Source organism: Leucopleurus acutus (genome assembly GCF_964270905.1).
Source record: "Leucopleurus acutus genome assembly, chromosome: 4".
NCBI classification, from domain to species: Eukaryota; Metazoa; Chordata; class Mammalia; order Artiodactyla; family Delphinidae; genus Leucopleurus; species Leucopleurus acutus.
Window position 1 is genome coordinate 1940014 of NC_139146.1, and position 27683 is coordinate 1967696.

Genomic DNA, 27683 nt, shown 5'->3' on the forward strand with positions numbered 1-27683 from the left:
CCGCAGGAGACCTCCACGAGCCTGACCAGCAACAATGAATGAGTGACGGAGCGGCTCTGGGTGAGCGGGCGCCGCTGGCACGACGGCCCGGCCTGCTTCAGCGACGAGGCATGAGGGGCTGCAACTGGCCGTCCCCACTCTTTGGACCCTGCTTCGCCCGCAGGGGGAGGGCGCGGCCCCCGAAGTCCGTCCCCGGAAAAGCGGTGCCCAGAGGCTGTAACCCCTCCCGCCCAGGCTCCACCCCACCTCTCCCGCCCTCTCTCAGCCAATAGCAGCACGCGTTGCTGGGAGGTGCAGCAAGGGCTGGGCCTATGGGGTGGTGCGTTGTTGGGCTGCGGCGCCTCAGGCCGCACCCAGCTCGGGCCTCTGGGGCTGTGCGGAGGGCTGAGGGGGCGGGAGGCCGGGCAGGCCGGTGGGGGCAGCCGGCAGGGTACGCGCGGCGGACAGGGGGCGGAGCCGGGGCGACGGGCGGCGGCCGCGCTCAGAGCTGGTAGCCTGCCCGCTGCCCGCGATTCGACTCTGAGGTGAGGCCCGTGTGCAGGACGGCGGCAGGCCCGGGGCTCCAGGCCGGGCGGCGGCGGCTGTGGCGGCGGCGCGGAGGGTGGAGGCGGCCCCGGGGGGCTGTCCTGGGCGGGCGGGGGTGGGGTCCCCGTCGTTCGGCCGTCGGCCTTGACTGGCGCAGAGGGGCCGACGCCCTGCAGACCGTCCGTCGCACGGGCTAGTCTGTGGGAGCGCCTGGGCAGCTCGTCGGTGGACTGGGTGGTGGGCTTCGGGCGCCCGTGTGGGAAAGGAGGATCCGGGCCGGACATTGGGTCAGCGCGGTGCTCGCGGCCGCCGGGTCAGTGGCCCGCAGGGCTGACGGCTCCAGGGTTCGAGCACAGACGCAGACAGACGCGGGCATCCGGGTTCTGCCCGTCTGCTCTCGTGTTTTTGAAAAAACGACAGCTTCTGCCCAAACAAAAGCCGTATCTGCCCACGGATGGTAATAGGGTTGTCCTGCAACTTTATTAGAGAAGGAGCTGTTGGTCATCTCGCCCTCTCCTTCCTTCCTTCCTTTTTCGTTTCTTTTAGTGGGGCGGGGGGGGTGTCAGAGGGTCTCTGCCTTTAGCAATTACTTTTATTTTTGCTCTTGTAATTCATGGCTCAAGATATTTACCAGGTCTTTGTGTTCACTTCATGCAGTCTTACCTTAAAGTATTTTGGTTAACCTCCAACGGCTGGTGGTGTGACCATATGATTTTATGCCTAAATGACATAAAGCAATTTGTCCTATCCCCAAGAACCAAAAACATAGCTGAGAGCGGTGTGCAGTGCTGATAAGTTGTTACAGAAAGGTTTTTTTGCGGGTGAAAAATTGGTTAAATCTTAATGGGGATAGGAAGTAGGCTGCTGTCCTCTTTGCTGAACACATCAGTAGAAGCCCCCAGTGAAAACGAGTCGGAGTCAGTGAGCTGGGGTTCAGCAGGCACCAAACAGGGGAGGGCATCCCAGGCAAAGAGCGTGAATTGTATGAGGGTGGGATTGTAATAACTGCAGTCTTTAGTCAATGGGCAGGTGCCAGCCCACGTGTAAATTACTTTTTAAAATCCAGAATCTTAGTATTCGGACTGTGGGTTAAACTAGAATAGTAAAGTTGGTTTTTCTTTTTAGCATCTTTATTGAAGTATGATTACTTTACAATGGTGTTTTAGTTTCTGCTGTATAACAAAGTGAATCAGCTATACATATATCCTCATATCTCTTCCCTCTTGCGTCTCCCTCCCACCCTCCCTATCCCACCCCTCTAGGTGGTCACAAAGCACCGAGCTGATCTCCCTGTGCTATGCGGCTGCTTCCCACTAGCTGTCTTACATTTGGGAGTGTATATATGTACGTGCCACTCTCTCACTTTGTTCCCAGTCCATTCGCAGATTTGTTCCAGTCCATTCGCAGAAGACGCAGTAGGTCTGCGTCTTCCTGTCTTGCCCCTAGGTTCTTCATGACCATTTTTTTTTTTTTTTAGATTCCATATATATGTGTCAGCATACGGTATTTGTTTTTCTCTTCTGACTTACTTCACTCTGTATGACAGACTCTAGGTCCATCCACCTCACTACAAATAACTCAGTTTCGTTTCTTTTTATGGCTGAGTAATATTCCATAGTAAAGTTGTTATTTAGAGAAGTGGATGGTTTTGGCAGTCCCAACTGCTTTTCAGAGTTTTGTTTTGTTTTGTTTTTGTTTTTGCGGTACGCGGGCCTCTCCCGTTGCGGAGCACAGGCTCCGGACGCGCAGGCTCAGCGGCCGTGGCTCACGGGCCCAGCCGCTCCGCGGCATGTGGGATCTTCCCGGACTGGGGCACGAACCTGTGTCCCCTGCATTGGCAGGCAGACTCTCAACCACTGCGCCACCAGGGAAGCCCTTTTCAGAGGTTTGACGTGGGTTACAGCAGGACAAATGGTATGATTTGTTTTACTGCTTGTGTGGTTTTAGTTACAGAGGCTCACTGAATGACAGGAATCTAAATTCTACCGTCTCCAAAAGGTGGGATAGTTTCCTTTCTAAAATATAATTTATACACCTCACCGTTTCTCCTTTAACTCTTTGATGCTATCCGATATTGGTAAGGTTTTGTTTGGTATTAAGTTTTTTGTTATTGATTTTACTATAAAAACTGTTTCTTTAGATCGGTTATTAGTTTTTAGTTAGTTCTTTCAAGTAGTCCTTGTATTGAATCAGAAAATACTGAAATGCTTTAAAAGATACTTTAAAAAAATTAAAAATAATCAAATATCCAGCCAGTGTTAAAATTTTATTGATCATCATAATTTTTTAACAGTTTGACAGTTAATATAAAAAAGACATTTTTATTATGTGAAACTTAGAGTTTAACTGGACTTGTTTATTTATTTATTTATTTTGAATTTTTGAGTTTTATTGTATTTATTTTTTTATACAGCAGGTTCTTACTAGTTATCTGTTTTATACTTATTAGTGTATACATGTCAATCCCAATCTCCCAATTCATCACACCAGCCCCACCACTTTCCCCCCTTGGTGTCCATACGTTTGTTCTCTACTTCTGTGTTTCTGTTTCTGCCCTGCAAACCGGTTCGTCTGTACTACTTTTCTAGGTTCCATATATATGCGTTAATATATGATATTTGTTTTTCTTTTTCTGACTTCACTCTGTATGACTGTCTCTGGATCCATCTGTGTCTCTACAAATGACCCAATTTTGTTCCTTTTTATTGCTGAGTATGTGGACTTGTTTGTTTATTTTTACATGTTTAATTCTTCCCACACATGTAGAGAGACTAGTATAGTAAACGTCTCTTTATCCTCATCCAGCTTCAGCAGTTATTAACTCATGGCCAGTTTTGCTTTATCTGTACCCCCAAACCCAGATGTCATATCATTTTAGCCGTTAAGTATTTCTGTATGTATATCTATATACTTTTTTTTTTTTTTTTTTTGCAGTACGCGGGCTTCTCACTGTTGTGGCCTCTTCTGTTGCGGAGCACAGGCTCCGGACACGCAGGCTCAGCAGCCATGGCTCATGGGCCCAGCCGCTCCGTGGCATGTGGGATCTTCCCAGACCGGGGCACGAACCCGTGTCCCCTGCATTGGCAGGTGGACTCTCAACCACTGTGCCACCAGGGAAGCCCTATATACATCTTTTTAAAAAGACAAATACAGATACCACTATCACAGAATTCCTTATTACCTTCAAATTTCCAACTAGTGTTGAAATTTTCTTGATTTTAACAGTCTGAATCAGGATCCAAATGCTATTCATACATTGTGGCTTATTTTAATCCATAGGCTCCTCCATATTTTGTTACCTCTTGTAATTTATTTGTTGCTGAAATTGGTGGTTTGTCCTGTGGAATTACACACAGTCTGGATTTTATTCTTCTGTAGTTTACACAGAATTTGCTGTAAATGTAATCTAATTTAGTTAGAGCTGAAGGAGTAGTCAGATTCAGGTTTGATTTATTTTTGGCAAGAAGACTTCATAGGTTAGTAGGCAGGTAAGGATTAGTAGTCTTTTTTTTAAATTGAATATAGTTGATTTACAGTGTTTCAGGTGTACATCAAAGTGATTCACATATACTTTTCAGATTCTTTTCCAATATAGGTTATTACAAGATACTGAATATAGATCCCTGTGCTATCCAGTAGGCACTTGTTTATCTACTTTATGCATAGTAGTATCTGTTAATCCCAAATTCCTAATTTATCTTACCCCATCCCCCTTTCCCCTTGGGTAACCATAAGTTTGTTTTCTCAGTCTGTGAGTCTATTTCTGTTTTGTAAATAAATTTGTATCATTTTTTTAGATTTCACTAAAGTGATATCATATGCTGTAATATGTGTGATATATGATATCATACGTCTTTCTCTGTCTGGCTTATTTCACTTAGTATGATAATCTCTAGGTACATCCATGTTGCTGCAAGTAGTCTTTCTTCTTGTTAGGAGCCCTTGATGCTCAATGTTTAGAGTCATTATTTCATGAGGCATTAAAAAATGTTGATAATTTAATTATATAACTTCATCATTGATTAGCTGAATATTTCTATAAAGAGTAATTTCCCCTCCTTCGTAATTTGGTTGTCTTGAATTATAACTCTTTAAGGAAAGGCAAGATAAATGCTTAATTCTGCTCCATTTTTTATTAGTTTTCAAAATAATGAGTTGGTGTCCCCCCAAAATAGCCAATGAATTGTGTATATGTATTTGTGTTCTTGTGAACTCATGGATTTAAACGTATTTGATATGGTTCAATTCATTGTAGATCCTTATTGAGGCTCAACTTGTTCCGTCGTTGTCCAATAGGAATCTGTTCAAATCGGCTCCTAAATCCTTTAGACACAACTCTTAATGGTCTTTGATTGCTCTTCTTTCTGGTATGACAAACTGCACCAGGCTCATCTTGTACATTTTCTGTCCCAGCCCTGGAATCATCATTTCTCCAATGGGCCTTGGTTTCTTTTAATGAAAAAATAGTATTTAGTAATCACAATCTGTGCCCTGGAGTTGTTCATTGCTACTAAGTTGATCATTGTTTCTAGGTCTTTTCAGTGCACACATCATGGATTACTGATACTTCTAGTTGTAAAGCAAGAGGACAGAATTCTATTTAACCTTCTTAATCTTGCACCTGTACCTTTTTTTTCTTCTAAGACAAACATCTTGATTCTAATTACTCATTGTTTTATCCCACACTGTACATATTTCAGTATCAGAAGAGTAATATGAACACTACCACCAACTGATATAAAGTATTTAAGAGGTTTTTTTGCATCCTTATTTGGAATATGTAGTCAAATTACCGTGTTTTAAAGTCACTTCGAATAGTTACTCCATGATTTCGCCACCACTGGATGCATAGTGTTCGTTTTTTATTTTGCTTTCAATGTTTAGGAATTGCTTTTTTTTTTTATCTTTTTTTTTAATTGAAGTAATTTGATGTACAATATTATATAAGTTATAGATAGTGATAAATAATTTTTAAAGGTTATACTCCATTTATAGTTATTATAAAATACCGACTAAGGAATTGCTTTTTGTCTTGTTTTGTTTTTAGATTCATGTATAAGTGGGACCATAAGGTATTTGTCTTTCTCTGTCTGACTTATTTCATTTATCATAATGTTCTCGAGGTTCATCCATGTTATAGAATGTATCAGGATTTTCTTCCTTTTTAAGGCTGAATAACATTCCATTGTATGTAAATACCACATTTTGTTTATTCATTCATCCCTCAGTAGACGGTTGGGTTGCTTCCACATTTCAGCTATTGTGAATACTGCTGCTGTAAACATGGATGTACAGATATCTCTTTGAAACCCTACTTTCAGTTCTTTGGGATATATACCCCGGAGTGGAATTGCTGGATCATATGGTAATTCTGCTTAAAAAATTTGGGAGAACCACTGTACTGGTTTCCACAGTGGCTGTACCATTTTACATTCCCAGTAGTAGAGCAGAAGGGCTCCAGTTTTTTCACATCCTTGCCAACATTTGTTTTCTTTTTATTGATAGTAGCCATAATAGTCATCCTAATGGGTATGAGGTGGTATCTTGATGTAGTTTTGATGTGCATTTCCCTAATCCCACCAGGCTTTTTTCACTTACCATTTGGCATCCATGCCAGACTGTAATATAGACATATTTCTCATTCCTTCTTCCAGTTGCATTGTGCTCCTTTATGTGGTTGTACCATACTTTATTCAAGAAGATATGACTGCTTTTTAATGAACATTCAACACAAATACCTTGTCTGATAATGGCATTTTTTTCTTTTTTATAAATTTATTTATTTATTTTTGGCTGCATTGGGTCTTTGATGCTGCGCGTGGGCTTTCTGTAGTCGCAGCAGGCAGGGGCTACTCTTCGTTGCAGTGCGCGGACTTATTGCGATGGCTTATCTTGTGGCGGAGCACAGGCTCTGGATGCATGGGCTTCAGTAGTTGTGGCTCCTGGTCTCAGTAGTTGCGGTTCACGGGCTTTAGAGCGCGGGTTCAGTAGTTGTGGCGCACGGGCTTAGTTGCTCTGTGGCATGTGGGATCTTCCCAGACGAGGGTTTGAACCCGTGTACCCTGCATTGGCAGGCGGATTCTTAACCACTGCGCCACCAGGGAAGCCCTAATTTTTTAAGAGCTTATTTGTGAGAAATAATGTTCATGGCAAATTATTAAAGGTTCATCTGTTCCCTTAAAGCAGGGGTTAACAGACTTTCTGTAAAGGGCCAGATAATAAATATTTTAGGCTTTGAGGGCTGTATGATCTCTGTTGCAACTACTCAGCTCTGCTGTTGTTGCATGAAAGCAGCCATAGATGATATGTAAGTGAATGAGCATGACTGTCCCATAAAACCTTATTTATGGTTGCTGAAATTTGAATTGATTTTCATGTCTATCATATATTTATGTTTCATACAATTTTTTTTAGCCTTTAAAAATCAAAGCTTGTGACCCTTTTAAGAACAGGCAGTGGGCTGGATTTGGCTTCAGGCGGGGCATCATTTGCTGATTTCGGGCCGGAGTTTAAATTTGGGGCATCATTTGCTGATTTCTGCCCGGAGTTTAAATTTTATCATTAGATCAAACTAGACATCTGCCTCCTGGACTTAATTGTTTTGTCTGCCAGTGGACTTTCTTTCGTTGCATCCTGCTTTGGTCTACAGTAAGGAACTATGCAGGAGAAATACTGTCCTGAGATGCCACATGGTATTGGTTGCAGGGCTATCACTGGGGGCTTTGTCCATTATAATAAATGAAATAAAGACTGTTCATTCTTCAAGAAATCTTCTTTACTCTTCTTTGAGTAGAATTTTCAACTTCATTATTCTAGTTCTATCCCAGAATGAATTTTTATATTTCATGTTTGTCCTTTAGTTTAATGTATTTCAGCTGTGGTTCCATAGTAAGAGCTACTTGGAGTTAGAAACACCTGGTTACACTTAGCTGTATAAATTTCTTTGCCAAATTAATATTTTTTAATTTAATTTTTATTTTATTTTGGAGTATAGTTGATTTACAACATTGTGTTAGTATCAGGTGTACAGCAAAGTGATTCAGTTACACATATACATATATCCTTGTTTTTCAGATTCTTTTCCCATATAGGTTATTACAGAATATTGAGTAGAGTTCCTTGTGCCATACAGTAGGTCCTTGTTGATTATTTTATATATGGTAGTGTGTATATGTTAATTCCAAACTCCTAATTTATCCCTCCCCCGACCTTTCCCTTTTGGTAACCCTAAGTTTGTTTTTGAAGTCTGTGAGTCTGTTTCTGTTTTGTAAATAAGTTCATTTGTATCATCTTTTTAGATTCCACATATAAGTGATATCATATATTTGTCTTTGTCTGACTTACTTCACTTAGTATGATAATCTCTAGGTCCATCCATATTGCTGTAAATTTTGCCAAATTAATCTTAAGCTAGCATTAAACCTGGCCCAGAGGAAGAACCCAAGAAATGGCAAAGCCCCTTTCCTACCCTTACCTCCATCACTTCCTCCACCTCTTATCCTTGGGCACATCACTTCCCTTTTTCTGAACTTCAGTTTCCCCATTTGTGCAGTGATGATAATACCTTCCTTAACTACTTCAAAGAATTTGTATGATGAGTAAATGAAAAAGTACTTTGTAAGTGATAGGTGCTGCTCAAGTGTGTGATTTATTATCACATATTTAGAATATACTTGGGGGCAAAAAGGAGAGAGGAACCATTGCTAATGGTGCAGTAACTTCTCTTAAATTCACCCCCAACAATTATTTATCTCATGCCTTTTGTGTGTGAAACATTGTACTGAAAAAGCAGATGCTATGCATATTGTAGCTCATCTTGCCAAATGAGATGATACTGTTTGAGAAAATGTAATGCTTGTAATTCAGAGGTGCCGTTGCCACAGAAGCTTACTATGCAAAATTGTAGATTTGAGCCAAAGTTCTGGAAGCTCAAAACCTTGGGGTAAAATCTTTTAGTTTTACTTTAAAGATGTTGCTTCACTGTCTGTTTTTTGTTTTTTTAATTAATTTATTTTTTGGCGGCGTTGGGGTCTTCGTTGCTGTGCGTGGGCTTTCTCTAGTTGCGGCGAGCGGGGGGCTACTCTTCACTGCAGTGTGTGGGCTTTTCATTGTGGTGGCTTCTCTTGCTGCAGAGCACGGGCTCTAGGCACGTGGGCTTCAGTAGTTGTGGCACATGAGCTCAGTAGTTGTGGCTCGCGGGCTCTAGAGCACAGGCTCAGTAGTTGTGGCGCACGGGCTTAGTTGCTCCGCAGCATGTAGGATCTTCGCGGACCAGGGCTCGAACCCATGTCCTCTGCATTGGCAGGTGGATTCTTAACCACTGCACCATCAGGGAAGCCCTTCACTGTCTTCTTGCTTGCATCACCTCCTGCAAGCAGTCTGCTGTCATCCTTATGTTTGTTCTTCTACATAACATGTGTTTTTCTTTGTCTGCTTTTAAGATTTTCCCTATCACTGGTTTTGAGCAATTTTATAGTATTTTGATGTGCTTTTGTATTCAGTAGTTTTTTTCGTGTTTCTTGTGCTTGGGGTTCATTGAGCTGCTTTCTTGGATCTGTGGGTTTATAGTGTTTGTCAAACTTGAGAAAATTTTGGCCATTATTTTTTCACGTTTCCTTCTCCATGTTGCCTTTGAGGACTCCAGTCCCATTCATGTTAGACCATTTAAAGTTGCCCCACAGCTTACGGATGCTCTGTTCATTTATTTGTCTTTTCCCTTTATGTTTTGTTCTGGTTGTTTTTTGTTGCTCTGTCTTCATATTCACTACTCTGTCTTCTACAGTGTTTAATCTATCATTGATCTTGTTCAATGTAATTTTTCATCTTACATGGTGTAGCCTTCATCTTCAGAAGTCCAATTCATATCATATTTATAGTTTTCATCTCTCTACTTGAGATTTTGAACATATGTAATACAGTTGTACTAACTGTTTTAGTGGCCTTGTCCACTAATTTTAACTCCTCTTTCAGTCCTGGGTTGGTTTGATTGATTTATCTCTTCAATATGGGTCATATTTTCCTGCTTCTCTGCTTGTTGGGTAAGTTTTTATTGGATTTCAGACATCGTAAATTTTACATTGTTGGGTTGTGAATCATTATTTCTTCCTATAAACGTTCTTAAGCTTTGTTCTGTTATGTTAGCAGTAGGACTTTAGAATTTTTCGTGCATTGGAGATGGTGAATGGCAACATTTTCTTTTTAATATATTAAATTCCTAGCTTCCTTGAGAATCTAAAGTTAGTGAAACAACAACAACAGCACTTTACCTTGAATCATATATATCCTTTTGTTTTTTATTTTCCCCCATGCTTTGGCAAGTTATTTTGGCAAGTAGAAGGGATGTCTTTTTTTGAATTTTCTATCGTCTGAGGTTTTAAAAATTGAATCTAAGATTTGGTTAAGTAGCAGACAGATTAAACATGCTAATACTTGCTTAGTTTGTTCAGTGCTTGCTGGTTAACACATGGCTCCTTAAAATATTTAGGTTATCTTAACATAGCATAATGTTAAACTTTAACAAAACTGTTTAATAGTTAATGCTTGTTCTGACCTACATGCAGGAAACTTGAGTTGGAAGGAATGAAGGGAAGCAAGTTTAACTCAGTTTTGCCCTTTGAGCTTTATTTATTCCAGAAGTACCTTTTTAAACAAGTGTTATGACTAATGTATAATATTGTCTTTGATATCTGTTAGCTTCAAAGTGTTGAGCATATTTTGACATGATTTTGTATGAATTTAAGCTACATAGGAGAAGAATAGCATTTTTAAATACAGTAGGACTGGAGTGTGGAGGACACTTATTTTTAAATTAATTAATTTGTTTTTATTTTTGACTGTATTGGGTCTTCGTTGCTGCTCATGGGCTTTCTCTAGTTGAGGCAAGCAGGGGCTACTCTTTATTGCGGTATGTGGGCTTCTCATTGTCGTGGCTTCTCTCGTTGCAGAGCATGGGCTCTAGAGCGCAGGCTCAGTAGTTGCGGTGCATGGGCTTAGTTGCTCCGCGGAATGTGGGATCTTCCCGGGCCAGGGATTGAACGCGTGTCCCCTGCATTGGCAGGCGGATTCTTAACCACTGCGCCACCAGGGAAGTCACTTAACTTTTAACTGAACAGTGTCTTGAGAACCTAGTCTGCCAGTATAAAATGACAGTAATTTTTAAAATGTTATTTTGCAAGCATATTTTCCATTCTATAGCTTTCATTAACTTGCAGTCCCATCTCTTCACCTATAGTTATTGAGCACCTACTGTACTCTGGGTACTATTCTGGGCACTGAACAGAGCAGGGAATGAGACACATTTTCCTTTCTTGGGAACTTATATTCTAGAAAGAGAGGTTAGGTAATGAAGAAATACTGTAATGTCAGATAGTAACAACTGCTGTGAAGACCATGGAACTGGTTAAGGGAACAGGATAAGGGAATGGAGAATGGTGGCAGCAAGGATCTGTTCCAGATTGGGGAGGGAGGTAGGCTTCTCTAAGGAGGTGATGTTTGATCAGAGATCGAATCTGTGTGCATTTGGGGGAGGGCATCTGGGCAGTGGAGACCCATCTCACTGTACATGGTTTCTTGTTGCCTGTTGGTGGGGGCAGGCCATGTAGGCTAGACATCTGGAAAAGAAAACCCTTGTGGGCTGTGAACTCGATGGGGAAGCAGAGCATGTGCTGTTTGCCCGTTTCCCTATACTTGGGTAAGGCCTGGCGCTGGGTAGTGTAGATATGACATTGATTGTTTTGGTGGAGCCCATGTAATAATGACAAAATTATTGTTATTATTAGTAGTGTCATAATTAAATCATGAAGTTTAATAATAGCCACAGTTAATTTTTATTGAACACTCCATGGGAAGTATTGTTGTTGTCCCATTTTGCAGACGAGGGAGCTGTGAGACAGGTTAAGTATTATAACTTGTTGAAGAGCACACAGCCAGAGTGGTGGTGTGTACGTATACCTCCTTTAAAAAATAAATAGTTACGCATAATGATATTGATTTTGCTCCTCCTTAATACATCTTGGCGAATACTCCATAGCAGCACAGATAAATCTATTTTGTTCTCTTTAATAGTCTCAGGTATTTTGTCGTAACAATACAATTTGTTTAATCACTGCTGTATTTATAGGTATCAGTTTCCAGATTTTTACTGTTGTAAACGTTTTCAGTTAATATTCTTTGTCTTTGAGCACTCTGAAGTATATCTGTAGATATAGTCTCAGAAGTGAAATTGCCTGCTTCAAGGATATTTGTACTTTTAGTTTCCATAGCTGTTTCCAAATTACCCTCCTAAGGAGTTATGCCAGTTTATATTCCCACCAACTACATGTATTCCCCACATAAGAAAGTGTTGACGTGTAACATAGGGGTAATCACAGTACTTATTTTACACAGTTATTGTGAAGATTAAATGAATTAAATGCATAAAAGCTACCTAGTAAGTGGCTGTTACATATTATTAATATAATTATTAACCATGTTTCTGAACCTTATTACCAAAAATATTATAAGCCTAGGAACTGTTTGAGGAGGTTGGAAAAGGGGCTTTATACGACTGACCGTATATGCTCCCCAAATACTGTCCCCCTTTCAGAACAGCTTAGCTCTGTGTCAAGGCCTTGGGAGCTGTGGGGACCTGGGAGCTTCAGGCTGATGTGGGAATCGAGCCCGCAGGCACATGCGGACAGGACCGGGGTGCCCTCAGAGGCAGCGCACAGTGGGTGTTGACTCCACGTGTGCCTCCGCAGCACCCTGCAGTAGCAACCTTCAGTGTTTCCATGGGGGGGAGGAGGCCAGCGCTGGGAGGCACCTGTAGAATACCGTGTCTCAAACACTTTGTTCTCCCCTTCTCTTCATCTGATAAGGCTTAGTTTAAATTTGCCTTTTGCACTGACTTACGGAGAATGATTCAGGGAGCTCCTCAGCAAAGCAGACAGTTTTTCTCATCCGCATGCTGTTGCTTGAAACGTCTTGTGGAGGAGACAAAGCAGTGTGGTGGTAAGGAATGAGCAGGTCTTCAGCCAGAAGGTGCGAGTTTACTGCAGGTTCACTGAGGGTTACCCAGCAGTGGGTGGCAAAGTCACTTAACTGCTCCCAGCCTCAGTTCTCTCTCACAAAATGAAGCAGTTATAAGATGAAAAGGAGAGAATGTTGCGAAAACCCTTTGAAAATGCAAATGCTGAAGAACATATATGTTCACACAAAAATTGGTATGTGAATGTCTGTAGCAGTATTACTCTTAATAGCTGAAAAGTGGAAACAAACCCAGTAATAAAGAATGAAATACTGATACATGCTGCAAATTGATGAACTTGGAAAAGGTTTTGCTAACTGAAAGACGCCAGAGAATCAGAGGTGGTAGGGGAGGGGAGGAATAGGATTGGGGACTGACTGCTAATGTGTGTGGGGTTTCTTTTTGGGTGTTGAAAATGTTATAAAATTAGATCGTGATGATGGTTGAACGTCTCTCTGTATATACTAAAACCCACTGAACTGTACACTTTAAGTCGGTGAATTTTATGATATGTGAATATATATCAGTAAAGCTGTAAAAATGCAAATGCTGCATTAGGCATTTTATTCTCACTGAAGTAAGTTAGTTGTCAACTATTGGTATAGTGCTGGGTATTAGGGATATAGTGTCTGGATGCAATTTGCCACTCAAACTGTGTAGCCCTGGATCAAGCTGGTGAAATTCTCTGAACTCATTTTTTTCTTTGGTTGAAACAGAAGTAGTAATAGTAACAGTCTTGTCTAAGTAGAAGTGTTGTGAGGCCACAGTGAGAGAACTTTTGAATGCATGTGGTACATAGGTATGCTGTCAGTGTGCATTTCCTCTCCTTTCCTCCTTTTCCAGTGTATAGACCAGGGAGAAGCAGATGTTAAGTGGGAAAGGCACAGAAAGGCAATAAAGAGTCCTGTTTACTAGCTACTCCCACCCTTTTTTTTTTAATAAAGCTATGTACAGAGATATTTTTGTTTTGTTACAGCTGTATGTATTTGCAGCTTAGCAAGAACTTTGTGGTTAAGCCATGCTTTCCAAGATTAGAGAATGTTTTAGTTAATAGGCCAACCTTGTTCCCAGGTGATACCATTAATCAGGTTATTATTGTATAGAGCTTCAGGCAAGAAGGGAGGGTAGAAATGATTCTTTTTTTTTTTTTTTTTTTCTTTTTTGCTGTACGCGGGCCTCTCACTGCTGTGGCCTCTCCCGCAGCGGAGCACAGGCTCCGGACGCGCAGGCTCAGCGGCCATGGCTCACGGGCCCAGCCGCTCCGCGGCATGTGGGATCTTCCCGGACCGGGGCATGAACCCGTGTCCCCTGCATCGGCAGGCGGACTCTCAACCACTGCGCCACCAGGGAAGCCCTAGAAATGATTCTTGAGTCTCATAGAATGAACTCCTTTTAAGACTGAGCGTCTACTTCAGTAGGAGAGATGTGAAGGTAGTCCGTCCATCTTTAGGGGAACTAGATGACCCCTCCATCCAGATACTCTCTATCTCAGTTTATTCTGAGAATCGTCCTCAGGAACTGAAGCACAACGTACATTGACAGTGTAACCACTGGGAATGTCTCTGACCCAGGATGTCTGGAATATTGAATGTGCTCCATTTTCTGCATAGGGTGTTTCACTAATTGTTTTAGAAAGCAGGGAATTTCTTCAGGGAAACATTTCTTTTCCAGCATTTCATCAAGCGATAATAGTATGAATTTTCTTTGTCTCTAGTTTGTAAATGACAGTAGTCACCTTTAGGAGATTTATTAATTCACTGAACTTTTCAAAGGCCTTTAGTGTGCCAGGCATTGCACTGGGCATTGGGAATCAAACATAACAAGAACACAGGTCCCACTTCAAGGGCTCTTGGCTCTTCAGGTCAGACAGAGAGGAAGCCCATGAGGATGAGTACACAGGAACTCCTGCTAGGGCCTTCTCTGTAGGGACACGAGGTAGATCTCTGTTAGAGGTGTCCAGATCACTGAGATGTTTCATATCACTCACTCACAGTTATTTTTACCATTTCTATTTTATAAAAATCAAACTAGCAGTTTTAAAGTATATTTTACTTTTTCTTGGTGGATAGTTTTCATTTTGATTGCTTTGTGATGCACTAGGCTGAAGTAGAATCCTCATGAAAATAGTGCGGATTTTGCTGACTACAACTATGGAAGGTTGCCAGTACCTTTTTCATAAAATGAGTTACTTGTACATTATTTCAGCTCTTGACCCCAGATTTATTGCGCTGTGAAAACAGCCATGACATCATCTTTTTTTTTTTTTAAGGCAAAAAGGAAAAATCCATTTTTTGGTATATTGCCTTTCTTTTTTTTTTAGTATTTATTTTTTGGCTGCATTGGGTCTTAGTCACGGCACACAGGATCTTTCATTGCAGCGTGTGGGCTCTCTTGTTGTGGCACGCGAGCTCAGTAGTTGTGGCACGTGGGCTTAGTCGCCCCACAGCATGTCGGATCTTAGTTCCCCAACCAGGGATTGAACTGGCGTCCCCTGCATTGCAAGAGGGATTCTTAACCACTGAACCACCAGGGAAGTCCCCCATGACATCATCTTTATTCTCAGTAGAAATCAAGGCTGAATGATAGTTGCAAGAATAGATAAACATGAGTTACATTGTATGTGATGTATGTTTTTTTTCCCGTGAAGGAGCATGTGGTTTGTGCTTTTATTTTTTATTTTTTGGCCATGCCTCACAGCTTGCAGGGTCTCAGTTCCCCATTCATTTCTGGGCCACAGCCGTGAAAATGCTGAATCCTAACCACTAGACCACCAGGGAACTCCCATAAAATTTAATTGTTTTGGAAAGCAGGGAGGTGCAAGGTTCTCTATACTTACAATGATCTTTTGATTACATTATTCTTTTTTTTTCTATTTACTGTTTGCTAATATTTTGACTGCTTTGCCTGTTTTAATAATTGAGCAATGTTTTGGTGTTAATCTACCCATTATGGGTTAATCTATCCATTATGATGGTAGATTTGTCAATTTTTCTCTGAGTTTTTATAGTTTTTGCTTCATATGTGTTGACACCATTTTAATAGGCATATATATGTATCTTCCTGTTGAATTGAAATATTTTTTCGTTACTTAGGATAGCACTTCCATTCTAAAGTAATGCTTTTATTTTCCATGGTCTTTATTGTCTCACATTAATATAGATACTCCAGCTTTTTTTTGTTGTTGTTTGCATGGTATACCTATTTTCATCCATTAGCTTTCAAACTTTCTATGTTCTGTTCTTACGTTTTATGGGGATGTTAACTTTTTTGTGGCTGCTATAACAAATTACCACAAACTTGGTGCCTTAAAACAAGAGAAATTATTCTCTCACAGTTCTGGAGGCCAGAAGTCCAAAATCAGAATCACTGAGCCAAAATCTGTGTTGGAGGGAACATACTTCCTCTAGACCTTCTAGAGGAGAGAATTTGTTCCTTGACTCCTACGGCTGCCAGTATTCTTTGGCTATAGCTGCATCACTCCAATCTTTGTGTCCCTGATAAAATTGTCCTCTTTTATGTCTGTGTAGCCAAATCTCCCTCTGCCTCCTTTTTGTAAGGATACTGGTGATTGCATTTAGCGTCCACCCAGATAATCCAGGATAATCTCACCATTCCCAATACCTTAATCACATTTCCACAATCTTTGCAATGTAAAGTAACATTTACAGGTTCCAGGGATTAGGACTGATTTCTTTGGTGACCATCCTTCAGCCTACTACAATGGGTATTATGTCTGGCTTTTAACTGGCATAATACATTTACATTTATTGTGATTCTGATAAATTTGTACTTCTTCTGTCATCTTACAATTTGTCTTCTATTTGTAATTTTTTTCCCTGCACTCTTGCATTTTTGAACAACCAAGTAGTTTTGTTTGTTTTTCATTATGTACTCCCTTCGTTTGGTTTGGAAATTACATACTCTATTATGTTCTTTTAGTGGTTGCCCTTGAAGTTTTACCATGCATATTTAACAAAGTGAAATTAATTTCATATTCCACTACAAGAGAAAACAAAGATGTTAAAATACTTTAATTCCAGTTAAACTCAATGATCAAGTTACATGCTACTCTGATCCAGTATTTTAGTCTAGCCTTTTTTTTTTTAGCCTCATAAATTGGACAGCATCATCACTATGTTTTTCAAAAACATTTTTAGATTTACTTTCCCGTTTTCTTTACTCACGATGCTTATTGCATTTCTGATTTTCTTCCTGGGATCATTTTTTCTTCTTTAAAAGCTCCTGGGCTTCTCTGGTGGCGCAGTGGTTGAGAGTCCGCCTGCCGATGCAGGGGACATGGGTTCGTGCCCCAGTCTGGGAGGATCCCACATGCCGCGGAGCGGCTGGGCCTGTGAGCCATGGCCGCTGAGCCTGCGCGTCCGGAGCCTGTGCTCCGCAACGGGAGAGGCCACAACAGTGAGAGGCCCGTGTACCGCAAAAAAAAAAAAAAAAAAAGTTCCTTTACTATAGATCTGTAGGAGGTACCTCTGTTTTTGTTTATCTGGAATGACCTTATTTCACATACATTCTCAAAAGATAGGCTTGCTTGGTATAGAAATCTAGATTGACAGTTATTTCCCTTTCAGTAGTTTCTCTACTTTTGTTGTTTCTGTTACAGGTTTGCCAACAGTCTAATTGTGATTCCTTTGTAGGTGATGTCTTTTTTTCCTCTTTTATTTATTTATTAACATCTTTATTGGAGTATAATTGCTTTACAATGGTGTGTTAGTTTCTGCTTTATAACAAAGTGAATCAGTTATACATATACATATGTTCCCATATCTCTTCCTTCTTGCGTCTCCCTCCCTCCCACCCTCCCTATCCCACCCCTCTAGGTGGTCACAAACCACCTAGCTGATCTCCCTGTGCTATGTGGCTACTTCCCACTGGCTATCTGTTTTACGTTTGGTAGTGTATATATGTCCATGCCACTCTTCCTCTGCTTTTAGAAAAAAATTTTTTGGCTGTTGTTGTTGTTGTAGTTGTTGTTTAGCCCTTGGAGGTTTTATGTATTTCCTACTTGCAAATCTTATTTGAGTGGTAGGGCCTCACATATTCCTTACTTGAGATCTCCAAGTGGTATTTATTAGTAATGGAAATAGTGGTTGTGCATTGGTTTAAAACTTAAGAAAAGCATGTTTAGTATGAGGTGATTCTAAAATGCACAGTTAGAGTTCAGTGGAGTGAGTGAGGTGTTGATGTTCTTGGTACAGGAAGGAGCTGGCTACAGGTTGGCCAGCATATAAGACTTGGCTAAAGTCATTTGCTCAGTTTTGTCATCTGTAAAATGATCAGGTGGCTTCTCAAGTTCTTTCTGGTGCTAAAAATATATACTTCCAAGGTTTCTTCTTACTGCTTTTTATTTCTATTATATTAATTTAAAAAGCATTATTTAAGATCTGTGTTCAGAGCATTGTGTTAGGAATTTTGGAAGGTAAAGCATTGTAATAGCTGCTGCCTCAGTAAGCTTGCAGTCTAGGAATTGTATTAAAAACTGACAATAAAGAGCAGTGATATAGTCTGTGAGAGGGAACTCTAAAAAGTGGTGCGGCTGTGTGTTCCCTGTGCACATCGAGGAAGACAGTTAATTAGTGCCCGTCATAGAATGTTCTTCCAGTGTTCTTTTGAAAGAGCTTCAGTCAGTCTTTAAAGATGCTGCTGCTGCTTATAATAATAATGACTATCATTTATTCTATTGTTTACTGTGTGCCAAGCATTGTATGAAACTTTTGACATAAATTAACTCATTTAGTCTTTTTTTAAACTTTATTTATTTATTAAAAATATTTATTTGGCTGCGCCGTGTCTTCGTTGCAGCATACAGGATCTTTGTTGCGGCATGTAGGCTCTTAGTTGCGGCATGTGGGATCTAGTTCCCTGACCAGGGCTCGAACCCAGGCCCCCTGCATTGGGAGTGTGGAGTCTTAGCCCCTGGACCACCAGGGAAGTCCCAACTCATTTAGTCTTAAACCAAGGAAGTAGCTAATAATATCATTCCCATTGACAGATGAAGAAACTGAAGCATAGAGAGAGGTAACATGTGCCTAAGGTTACATAGCTAGTAAATGGTAAACTGGGATCAGAACCCAGGTAGCTTGGCTTTAGGGTCTAAACTCTAGATATGAATTGAGCACATTTATTAATCAGTTAGCATTGAGAGGCTAATGGAATTTTGATGAAGACCCAAGCCAGATTCTTTCTGTACCAGTGTTATCTCACATATTTTGGAAATATAAACAGGATAGGGTGCATTAAAGTTCACTTAAATTTGTTCAGTTGAACAGATGTTTGGTTGACTTATCTTTAGTTGCCTCACCCAGAGTTGTTTTCAAAACCACACCCAAATCTCTTTCAGTAAGTTACAGTGCAGTATTGGTTTAGGGATTGAGTTAGAGTGAGAAACTTCACTTATTAATTTGTGCTCCATGTGTTGATAGAACACGATAGTGTTTATAAAATGTTATTTTTAATTAAAATGATGTTTTTTAACTTTTAGTTGGTTAAACTTAATGTTCTTGAAGTTTTTAAAATGAACTTTTTTTAGCATGTTACTTTTACATCCTCATCAGACACTAGATAATTAAAATATTTCCTGTTTATAGGGTACCCACTGTGTGCCAGACATTGCGCTAGATACTTTACACTTATTATTTCTGATTGCCCCAACAACCGTGGAACGTGACTTGAGTGTATTTTATTACAAATGAGGAAACTGAGGTGGAAAAGGTGATAGGGTAGATGACGAGGCAGTAGTGGGGTGCTGCTGGTGCAGAGTTGGAAGGTTCATCAGGGGGCCTGGTGGGGGGTGAAGAAACACACCTCTAGGTTTCCAGGGAGAAGGGATTATTGGCAATGAGATAACTGGAAGACATTCATCAAAATAAATTCCAGATGGATTCAGGAGAAATGTTTAAAATTATAGAGACTGTAGAGAAAAAGCAAAGTAAAATGTTTTTCAGAGATAATGCCTAAAACTTTCTTGGAACATTTTATTAGACATGTGCCTAGGAAGCAATGATAACTTTCTCTTTCAAAGCAGAAGAATTCAAAGGAAAAGGTCTGCAGACCTAAATATGTAAAATGTTAAAATATTTGCTAATTGAAAAATAAAATTATAGAAGGTAATAGTCTGGGAATGTCAAATATGATAAAAGGTCAGTGTAGGTATACTATTTTTTTCACATTTGTAGGAATAAATACATCAAGATTTCAATAGATAGATAGGTAGACAGAGAAATTAATAGACCCTAGTGGAAATTTCAGATGTAAATAAACATATAAAAAACATTCATTCTTACCTACTAATCAGAGAAATACCAAGTAAAGCAGCCACTTCCGATCCATCAAAGAAGGGAAATTTTTCTGATACCTCTGCTTCCTTTTCAGAGTATGTGAGCCAAAAAGGAAATGAAACTTTATATTTAATCCTAACCCATTTGGAGGGTTTCTTATACTGTAAACTTTCCTTTCCAATGTTCCACTGTTTCGTTTAGCAACTGCTGTTTGAGCTCCCACTCTAGGCAAGGTCCTGCAACTAGGATTTTCTAAAAGGGTCACATTTTGGGGGATATTTATTTTATTCGTGCTGTTGCAGTTATTTGAGAGTGTGCTTTGCATTTTTATTGGCTTGATAAAATATGCTGTAGTTTTTCAGAAGTGTTCTGAACTGTGTGGAAATCATTTTGAAGTATGTCATGGCTTTGGCACCAGCGGAGAATTACCTCCCCTAAGTAAATGAAGCATTATTATTCATTTGAGGCTTGGGGTTGAACACTTGACTAGATGGACCATTTCTTTCCTGTATTAACCCCAGAAGGTCAGGCTGCAAGGCCAAAGCGCCAAGATTTTCCTAGACACACAGTGTACTATACTTGGGAAAGAATGAATTATTTGTTCATTTCAAAACTGGATCAAGTTCTGGTTAGACGTGATAGTATTGATTAGCTAAGTATGAATTCAAGGTAAAAACATTCTCATCTTAGGCTAACATTGTTAGTCCCTCCTGATGTGTTTAACTAGATTGCAGAGTGGCTTTTTTCTTCCTTATCAAATCTGCGTAGAATTCTCTGTACTCACATGTGGCTGGTCAACCTGTGCTTCCTACTTGCTCAGCTGGGTCTCTGCAGTCTTTCTGGGCCTGACTCTAGTACCGTTAAGTCTAGAATTCTCCTTTTCTTACTTCCTGACCTTTGGGAGTTATACTTGCTTGAGTCTCCAAAACCAGTCAGCTAGACACAGATACACCTTTAGCTTTGTGTACCAACTTTGGGAATTGACGTAATTCTTGGAAACATAATACCCAGGTAACTCAAAACACAAAACCCAATTTGATATACAGATTGTTGGTGTGCAGTCTGGAACCACCCTGTGAGTGGTAGACTGGGATTTGGAGTCTGTTCAGTAGCTGCTTGTACCCCCAGAGTCTCTTCAGTTGTACGTCAGTTGTGATTGAAAGAGGCAAAGTGATGGCTTTTCTTAGTCAGATGGCTCTGGAATCCAAACTTGGATTAGCATTGCCAGTCCAAGATGTGAGACCTGGATGTGTATTTGGTCCTTAGTGTGTATTTATTGAGGGCCTTCTAGGGGTTAGTCTTGTGAAAACAGTAGTGACTGAGACAGGTGAGTCTGCTGCCCTCTGGGGGGTTACAGTCTACTAGGGGAGACAGACGGTGAATTTCTGAAGGTAGTACTAATAACTAACACTTAGTGTGTGTAGTTAGTGTGTCAGACACTGGTTCTAAGCATTTTACATTCATTAACTGTTTGAGGGGGTACATTTGTTAGCCTCATTATTTCAGATGTGGAAACTGAGACCAGGGGAGTTAAGACATTTTCCCAAGCTTACAGAGCCAGTAAATGGCTGAGCTGGAATTTGAACTCAAACAGTCTGGCTCCAGAGTCTGTGCTCTGAAAGTAGGGATAAATCCTTGAAGGGAAAGAAAACCCAGGGTGATTTGAGAGAGCTGGGAGTGGGGGCTACTCTAAATAGGGGAGTAAGGGAAACTAATCTCAAAATTTGGTCTCAGAATTTGGAGGTGAAATTTGACCTGAAACTTGACCGATAAGAAGTAGTGCGCTCAAAGGAGCTGGAATAAGTTTGTTCTGGGCAGAGAATGGTCTAAAGGCTCTGAGGCAGGAAGGAGCTGGGTGTGTTTGCAGACCGAAGGAAGGCTAGTGTATCTGGGACAACAAGGCAGAAAGGTGTCTGGAGGCCAAACTGGGAAGGTCCTTGCTGGCTGTGATCAAGATTTCAGATTTTACTCTGGGGACTATGGCAAGTCCTTGATAAGAATTAAGCAGGGGCAGGACCTGATTTGATTACATTTTATGCAGAATGAGTTATAAGGGTTTGAGTCCAAGCAGGGAGACTAGGCTGGGGGAAGATTAAGAGTTCTGTTTTGGACGTAAGGTATGAGTGGCCCTCCTTGTATCTTTGTTTGCTTATTTACCAAAATATAACTGAAATATCTCAGTGCTTAAAGAAAATGATGATAAACGGATTTAGTTTTGTCCCCCTCTCCCACTCCAAACAGAAGCCAGTCCTCACTCCTGGCTTGGCTCTAGCTGTCCCTCTGCTGGAGTGCCTCTCACCCTCGCCACCTGTGATGTCACCTCTGGGAGCCTTTCCTTCTTAATGTTGCCACTGACGCCCCCCCGCGTCTTCCCAGTCCGCTTCCGTGGCACTATGTGATTTACTCGTGTGGCGCGTTTATTGCCTGGCCCCCTCTGCCAGCATATACATTTCCTGAAGGCAGAAATCTTTGTTTTGTGCATTGCGTATCCCAAGCATCCAGATTGAAGAACAGTGCCTGGCCTGTGTTAGCTTCATGGTAGGAGCGCAGGAGGCATTTGATGACGTTATCCTTTGGCTTCTACTTCAGTTACATTTGAAAAATTATGTGGGATCTGTCGCTCTGTCTGTGGCCCAAGTGCGGATGGAGCCTTTTAGAGTTTGAATTCTCCCCTCTACCTCAGTAGTGTCATGTTTGTTGAAATGGTGCCATTTTGATTAAGTAAAAACTAATATATGCAATTTGAGGCATGATTTTCCTTTGTCTCAATTTGTTTTTGGCCATTTTTTTTCATATGGTTTAAGACTTTCATAATTTTCCCCTTCAAATATCATTTGGAATTTTTAAAGGCTTCAGAAGTTATTTCGATATTAACATAGGAAATTTCTATGGTGGTAGTGATAATGAGAAATAAATTATATATACTAGAAATTTTTTTTTTTTTTTGCAATACGCGGGCCTCTCACCGCTGTGGCCTCCCCCGTTGCGGAGCACAGGCTCCAGACGCACAGGCTCAGCGGCCATGGCTCACGGGCCTAGCCGCTCCGCGGCATGTGGGATCTTCCCGGACCGGGGCACGAACCCGCGTCCCCTGCATCGGCAGGCGGACTCTCAACCACTGAGCCACCAGGGAAGCCCTAGAAAATATGTTTTAATATATTTTTGAAACCAGTTGCAACAGAGATCAGAAATTTTTAATTATTTGTCACCAATAATAAAAATCATGTTAGCAAGAAGCAGTTTGGTGTTGTGGAATGTCCATAAGCCTGGCCAGGATTCTTTGGCCCTAGCCTTGCCCAGGAATCATAGCCACCCTTTAATGTGTGTCCACTGTCTGCCAGACACTCAGCTGAATGCTCTTCAAATGGCATTTCTGATTCTTACGATAACCCTCAAGGTTGCCATGACAACACCCGTTCCTAGGTGAGGAAACTGCGGTCCAGAGAGAAGTTAAACAACTTCAGAAGTTCAGGATCACAGTAGTAAGCAGCGCAGTGGACATCAGACTTGGCCTCAGCCTGACTCCAGACACACCAGGCTGCTGCTTTCTGCCTGTTATACTCCCTGTGTGCCCAGGGCCGTCTTCTCCCTTCTCCAAACCTCAGTTTTCCTAATTTTATTTAATTAAATTTAATTAATTAATTAATTAATTAATTTTTGGCTGCACCACACGGCATGTGGGATCCTAGTTCCCTGACCAAGGATCGAACGCCCCCCCGCCCCCTGCATTGGAAGCGCGGAGTCTTACCCACTGGACTGCCAGGGAAGTCCCATCAGTTTTCCTACTTTTCAAATGAAGGGGTTAGATTTAAACTGCGATGGAGATGTTTACAGCACTGACTCAGAAGGGCTCTAAGGGTCCTCATGGCTGCTCTGCTGCTGGCAGCTCTTTAGTTCATCACACTTTTATTGAGCACCTCCTGTGCACCAGACAGCAGTGTAAGATGCTCAGACGACAAAGGGCAGAAAACCTGGTCTGCCTCTTGGAATTAGCAGGATGGTGTGTTCCCCTAATAGCTTCAGACTTTGAGACCAGTGTGCTAAGTGCCCTGTTCTTCAGTAGTAAACCTTGCCTGTCGTACCCTCACGTGCAAAGGGAAGTGCATCAAATCCCCTTGATTCCTTATAGGATGAAGTGCTCTCTTGTGCTTAGAGGCCAGGAACTCCACTGCTTTTTGTAAGATGGAAGTACGTAGCGGCTGCACAGTAAAGCCGGTACTGATTTATGGAAATATTCAGCCGTAAATGCTTCTGATACGAACAGAATCATTTTGGAGGACTGACTATGAGGGGCTCATTAACCCTATACATTTTTAACTCAACTTGAGAGTTTGGTTAACTTACTATCTCTGCCTTAGGGTAAAACAGTCTCTTAGAGCCTACATTTTCTCACCTGTAAAATCAGGATAGGGCCACTCTAGTAAAGTACTTAACAGAATATATATTAAACTTTAAACAAATGTTCGATGTCATCATGCTGCTGGAAGTACAAGGTACTGTGTACTCTGTTCATTTATACCTTCAAGGATGCTTATGATTTTATTTATGTTCTTAATGGTGTTTTATTTTTAAATTTTTCTTTTTTTATAAATTTAACTTTTAAAAAGCATATATGAACAGTAAAGACTCTCCTGGCCATCTCTGTCCTCCATTCACCCAGATCCCATTCCTTACAAGTATAAACCACCATTTTAAGTTTCTTGTACATTCTTCCTACATTTCTTTATGCAAATACAAGCAAATGTATTTTTCTTATCCCTCCTTTCCCCACCAAGTGGTACTATAAATACATCATTCTCTGTATCTTGCTTTTTTTCACTTGATAGTATGTCTTTATTTTTGTGAAAATGAGACCATCTAAGAATTTGTGTGCTCATAATTATTTCATAGCATAAAGGGTTTTCAGTCTCCATCAGCTGACCTGATTACTTTTCAGAGAAATTTACCTTTGGCAGATTTTTACTTAGACTAATTGTTGTGATTTCATTTTATTTTATTATTTATTTATTTATTTTTGGCTGCATTGGGTCTTCGTTGTTGCATGCGGGCTTTTCTCTAGTTGTGGCGAGCGGGGGCTACTCTTCGTTGTGGCGCGCGGGCTTCTCATTGCAGTGGTTTCTCTTGTTGCAGAGCACAGGCTCTAGGCGTGCGGGCAGTAGTTGTGGCACACAGGCTCAGTAGCTGTGGGTCACGGGCTCTAGAGTGCAGGCTCAGTAGTTGTGGCTCACGGGCTCTAGAGCACAGGCTCAGTAGTTGTGGTTTGCGGGCTGTAGAGTGCAGGCTCAGTAGTTGTGGCTCACGGCCTCTAGAGCGCAGGCTCAGTAGTTGTGGCTCACAGGCTCTAGAGCGCAGGCTCAGTAGTTGTGGTGCACGGGCTTAGTTGTGCCACAGCATGTGGAATCTTCCTGGACCAGGGCTCGAACCTGTGTTCCCTGCATTGGTAGGCAGATTCTTAACCACTGCGCCACCAGGGAAGTCTGTTTTTGTGGTGTTTTAATCTTCCTTACTTACAGCCCTGCCAAGGTTTCCCCCCTTCCTCTTTCCCAGAAAAATAAGCAAAAATCCAACTCAAACCCTTACATTATAAGCACCCTCATGGAATGAAATTCAGGAAAAGTTTTGTTTCAATAAAACCGTAAATTTTGAAAGTCTTCATTACTTCAGCAAAAATATAGTTAAAACAATAAAAATAGTAAAGTAATTGAAGGACAGTAACAGTATCATGAAGGATCTAAAATAGAGAAAGTGGTTGATGCTGTCAGAGGATAAAGTTGAATTCTACTTTTTTTCTACATGTAGCTGTTCTGGGCATGGGTAACTCAATATGTGCATCAGTATAGTAACTATAGTGGAGACCGTCCTGTGGTGTGGTGGTTATTTGTTAAATTGTGAGACACCATGTATAAAATTACTTCTCCCAGATTCCTCTCCTGAAATCTGAATTGTAGTTTCCTTTGTGGAATTTCTTCTTGAAAGCACTTAAGAGTATACTGATCAATATTTGCTCACATGCCATCTGAAAGTAGTGGATGTTACTTCAGATACATTTTTTTGGGATGAAAGCAGAATTTTGTGAAATTAGTAATGGAGAATGATTGTGTATTCCTTTCTACCATTCACCCACTTACCCGATGTTTATTGAGGCCTGTTAATGTGTTAATTAGTGGGGAGATGGTGCTGAGTTAGACAGTAGACCCCGGTGTGCTACCTGCTCTCGGCCAGTATCCACATTTTGACTTCCTGTGTGGCAGCTGATGGATGAGCGTGGCGTTTAGGCGGTCTTGGGTTCAGGTCCTGATTCGGCCTTTTATTTATCTTGTGGCCTCAGGAACTTGAAACTCAGAGTCAGCTCTTCCTCTGCAGGTTGGGAACTCGCAGGGTTGTTTGAGTGAACGAGTCTGTGTGGAAGCGTGTACTCTACAGTGGCCTGTGGTACTGTCCTCATAAAATTCACGTGTTGGTCACTCTTCTGATCCTTTGCATTTGCTAGTTGCATTCTCCTCAACTGGATTTGGGGAATATTTGGTTTGGAGTTTGTGAGTCATGGAGATGATGACTATGCCTCTATCCTGTTTTATCATTTTTTCCCTAAGGTGCTTTCAGATACATTGTCTCATTTAATCCTTAGGTTAGGGAGATAGTTTTACTTTATAGATGAGGACTTCGTAAGTGATGACATTATACAGTGGAACAAGTGGGACTAACCACTGATACCTAGCCCAAGGGCCTGTCCACTACCCAGTACTGACCCTTGGACTGGAGAATCCTCTCATCAGCATAGGAAGACCATTTGGTGAGAAGCAATTAAGAGTGCAGTCTCTAAACCGTAGTCTTTTTTTTTTTTTTAATAATTTTTATTGGAGTGTAGTTGCTTTACAATGTTGTGTTAGTTTCTGCTGTACAGCAAAGTGAATCAGCTATATGTATACATATGTCCCCTCTTTTTTTGATTTCCTTCCCATTTAGGTCACCAGAGAGCATTGAGTAGAGTTCCCTGTGTCTAAACCAGTCTTAATTTCAGATTCTTGCTTCTCCACTATTGGCTGTGTAACCTTAAGCAAGTAACTGGAGTCTCTGTAATAATACACCAGAAGATTGATTAAGTGCTATAGTAAAAGAAAAACAACAGCTGCTATATAATTATATAAAAACATAATACAATGTGGAAGATTTAGGCTGGGAATCTGTTAACAAATCATTTATCCTAAAGGGGAGAGGAAGCAAGAGGACCCACCCAGATAATTCCTCAATGAAAGGAGCATAAGAGCAGGCGACAAGGCTAGGAAGCACTGCTTTGATTCATTTTTACCTTTTTTGTTTGTTTCTTTCTTTTCTGATTTGAGCTTCCTGGACATATGATGGTGAGAGGTAGTGTGTGGCAGAGTTAAGAGCAGGTGCTCTGGAGCTGGGCAGCCTGGGTTCAGATCCTAGCAACCCCACTACAGGCTCTTAACTGCATTGTGCCTCAGCTTCCTTATCCTTCGGAAAAATGAGTTAACACATGTAAAAGATGAGCTTTAGATCAGTAATTACCACTTAGTAAGCAGTGCTTATCTTAAAGGGAACTTTCGAGCAGTTTCATCTGCAAGAGAACATCTGGAGACACAGGAATAGAAATGATCCGATCAGAGTAATTAAAGGCTTTTACTGAGCTGTGAGTCCTGAGCAGGGCACACTCAGCTTGAAGCTGTGAAGAGGAGTCTTAAACATAAGGTAGGTGTTTGTCCTTTAGGGGAACTGGAGAACTAGGCTAGTAATGTTGGCAGTGAGGGTTGTAACACATTATGGTTGTATTCTGTTTTATTTGGGAGAGGGCTCAGTGTTGGGCTCCTTTGTCAGGAGATTTAGAGACTCCCCTTTCA

The 27683-nt window shown here is 41.0% G+C and overlaps 1 protein-coding gene across 2 annotated transcripts in view; it reads left to right on the plus strand.

The window, feature by feature from the left end:
* The first annotated feature begins 403 nt into the window (after positions 1-403).
* ADD1 (adducin 1) overlaps positions 404-27683 on the plus strand; it is a 75605-nt gene continuing 48325 nt past the window's right edge. For both annotated transcript variants that reach the window (XM_082838615.1, XM_082838616.1), the window contains exon 1: positions 404-524. The gene's annotated coding sequence lies outside the window, so the exon portion shown is untranslated. The remainder of the gene's footprint in view (positions 525-27683) is intronic.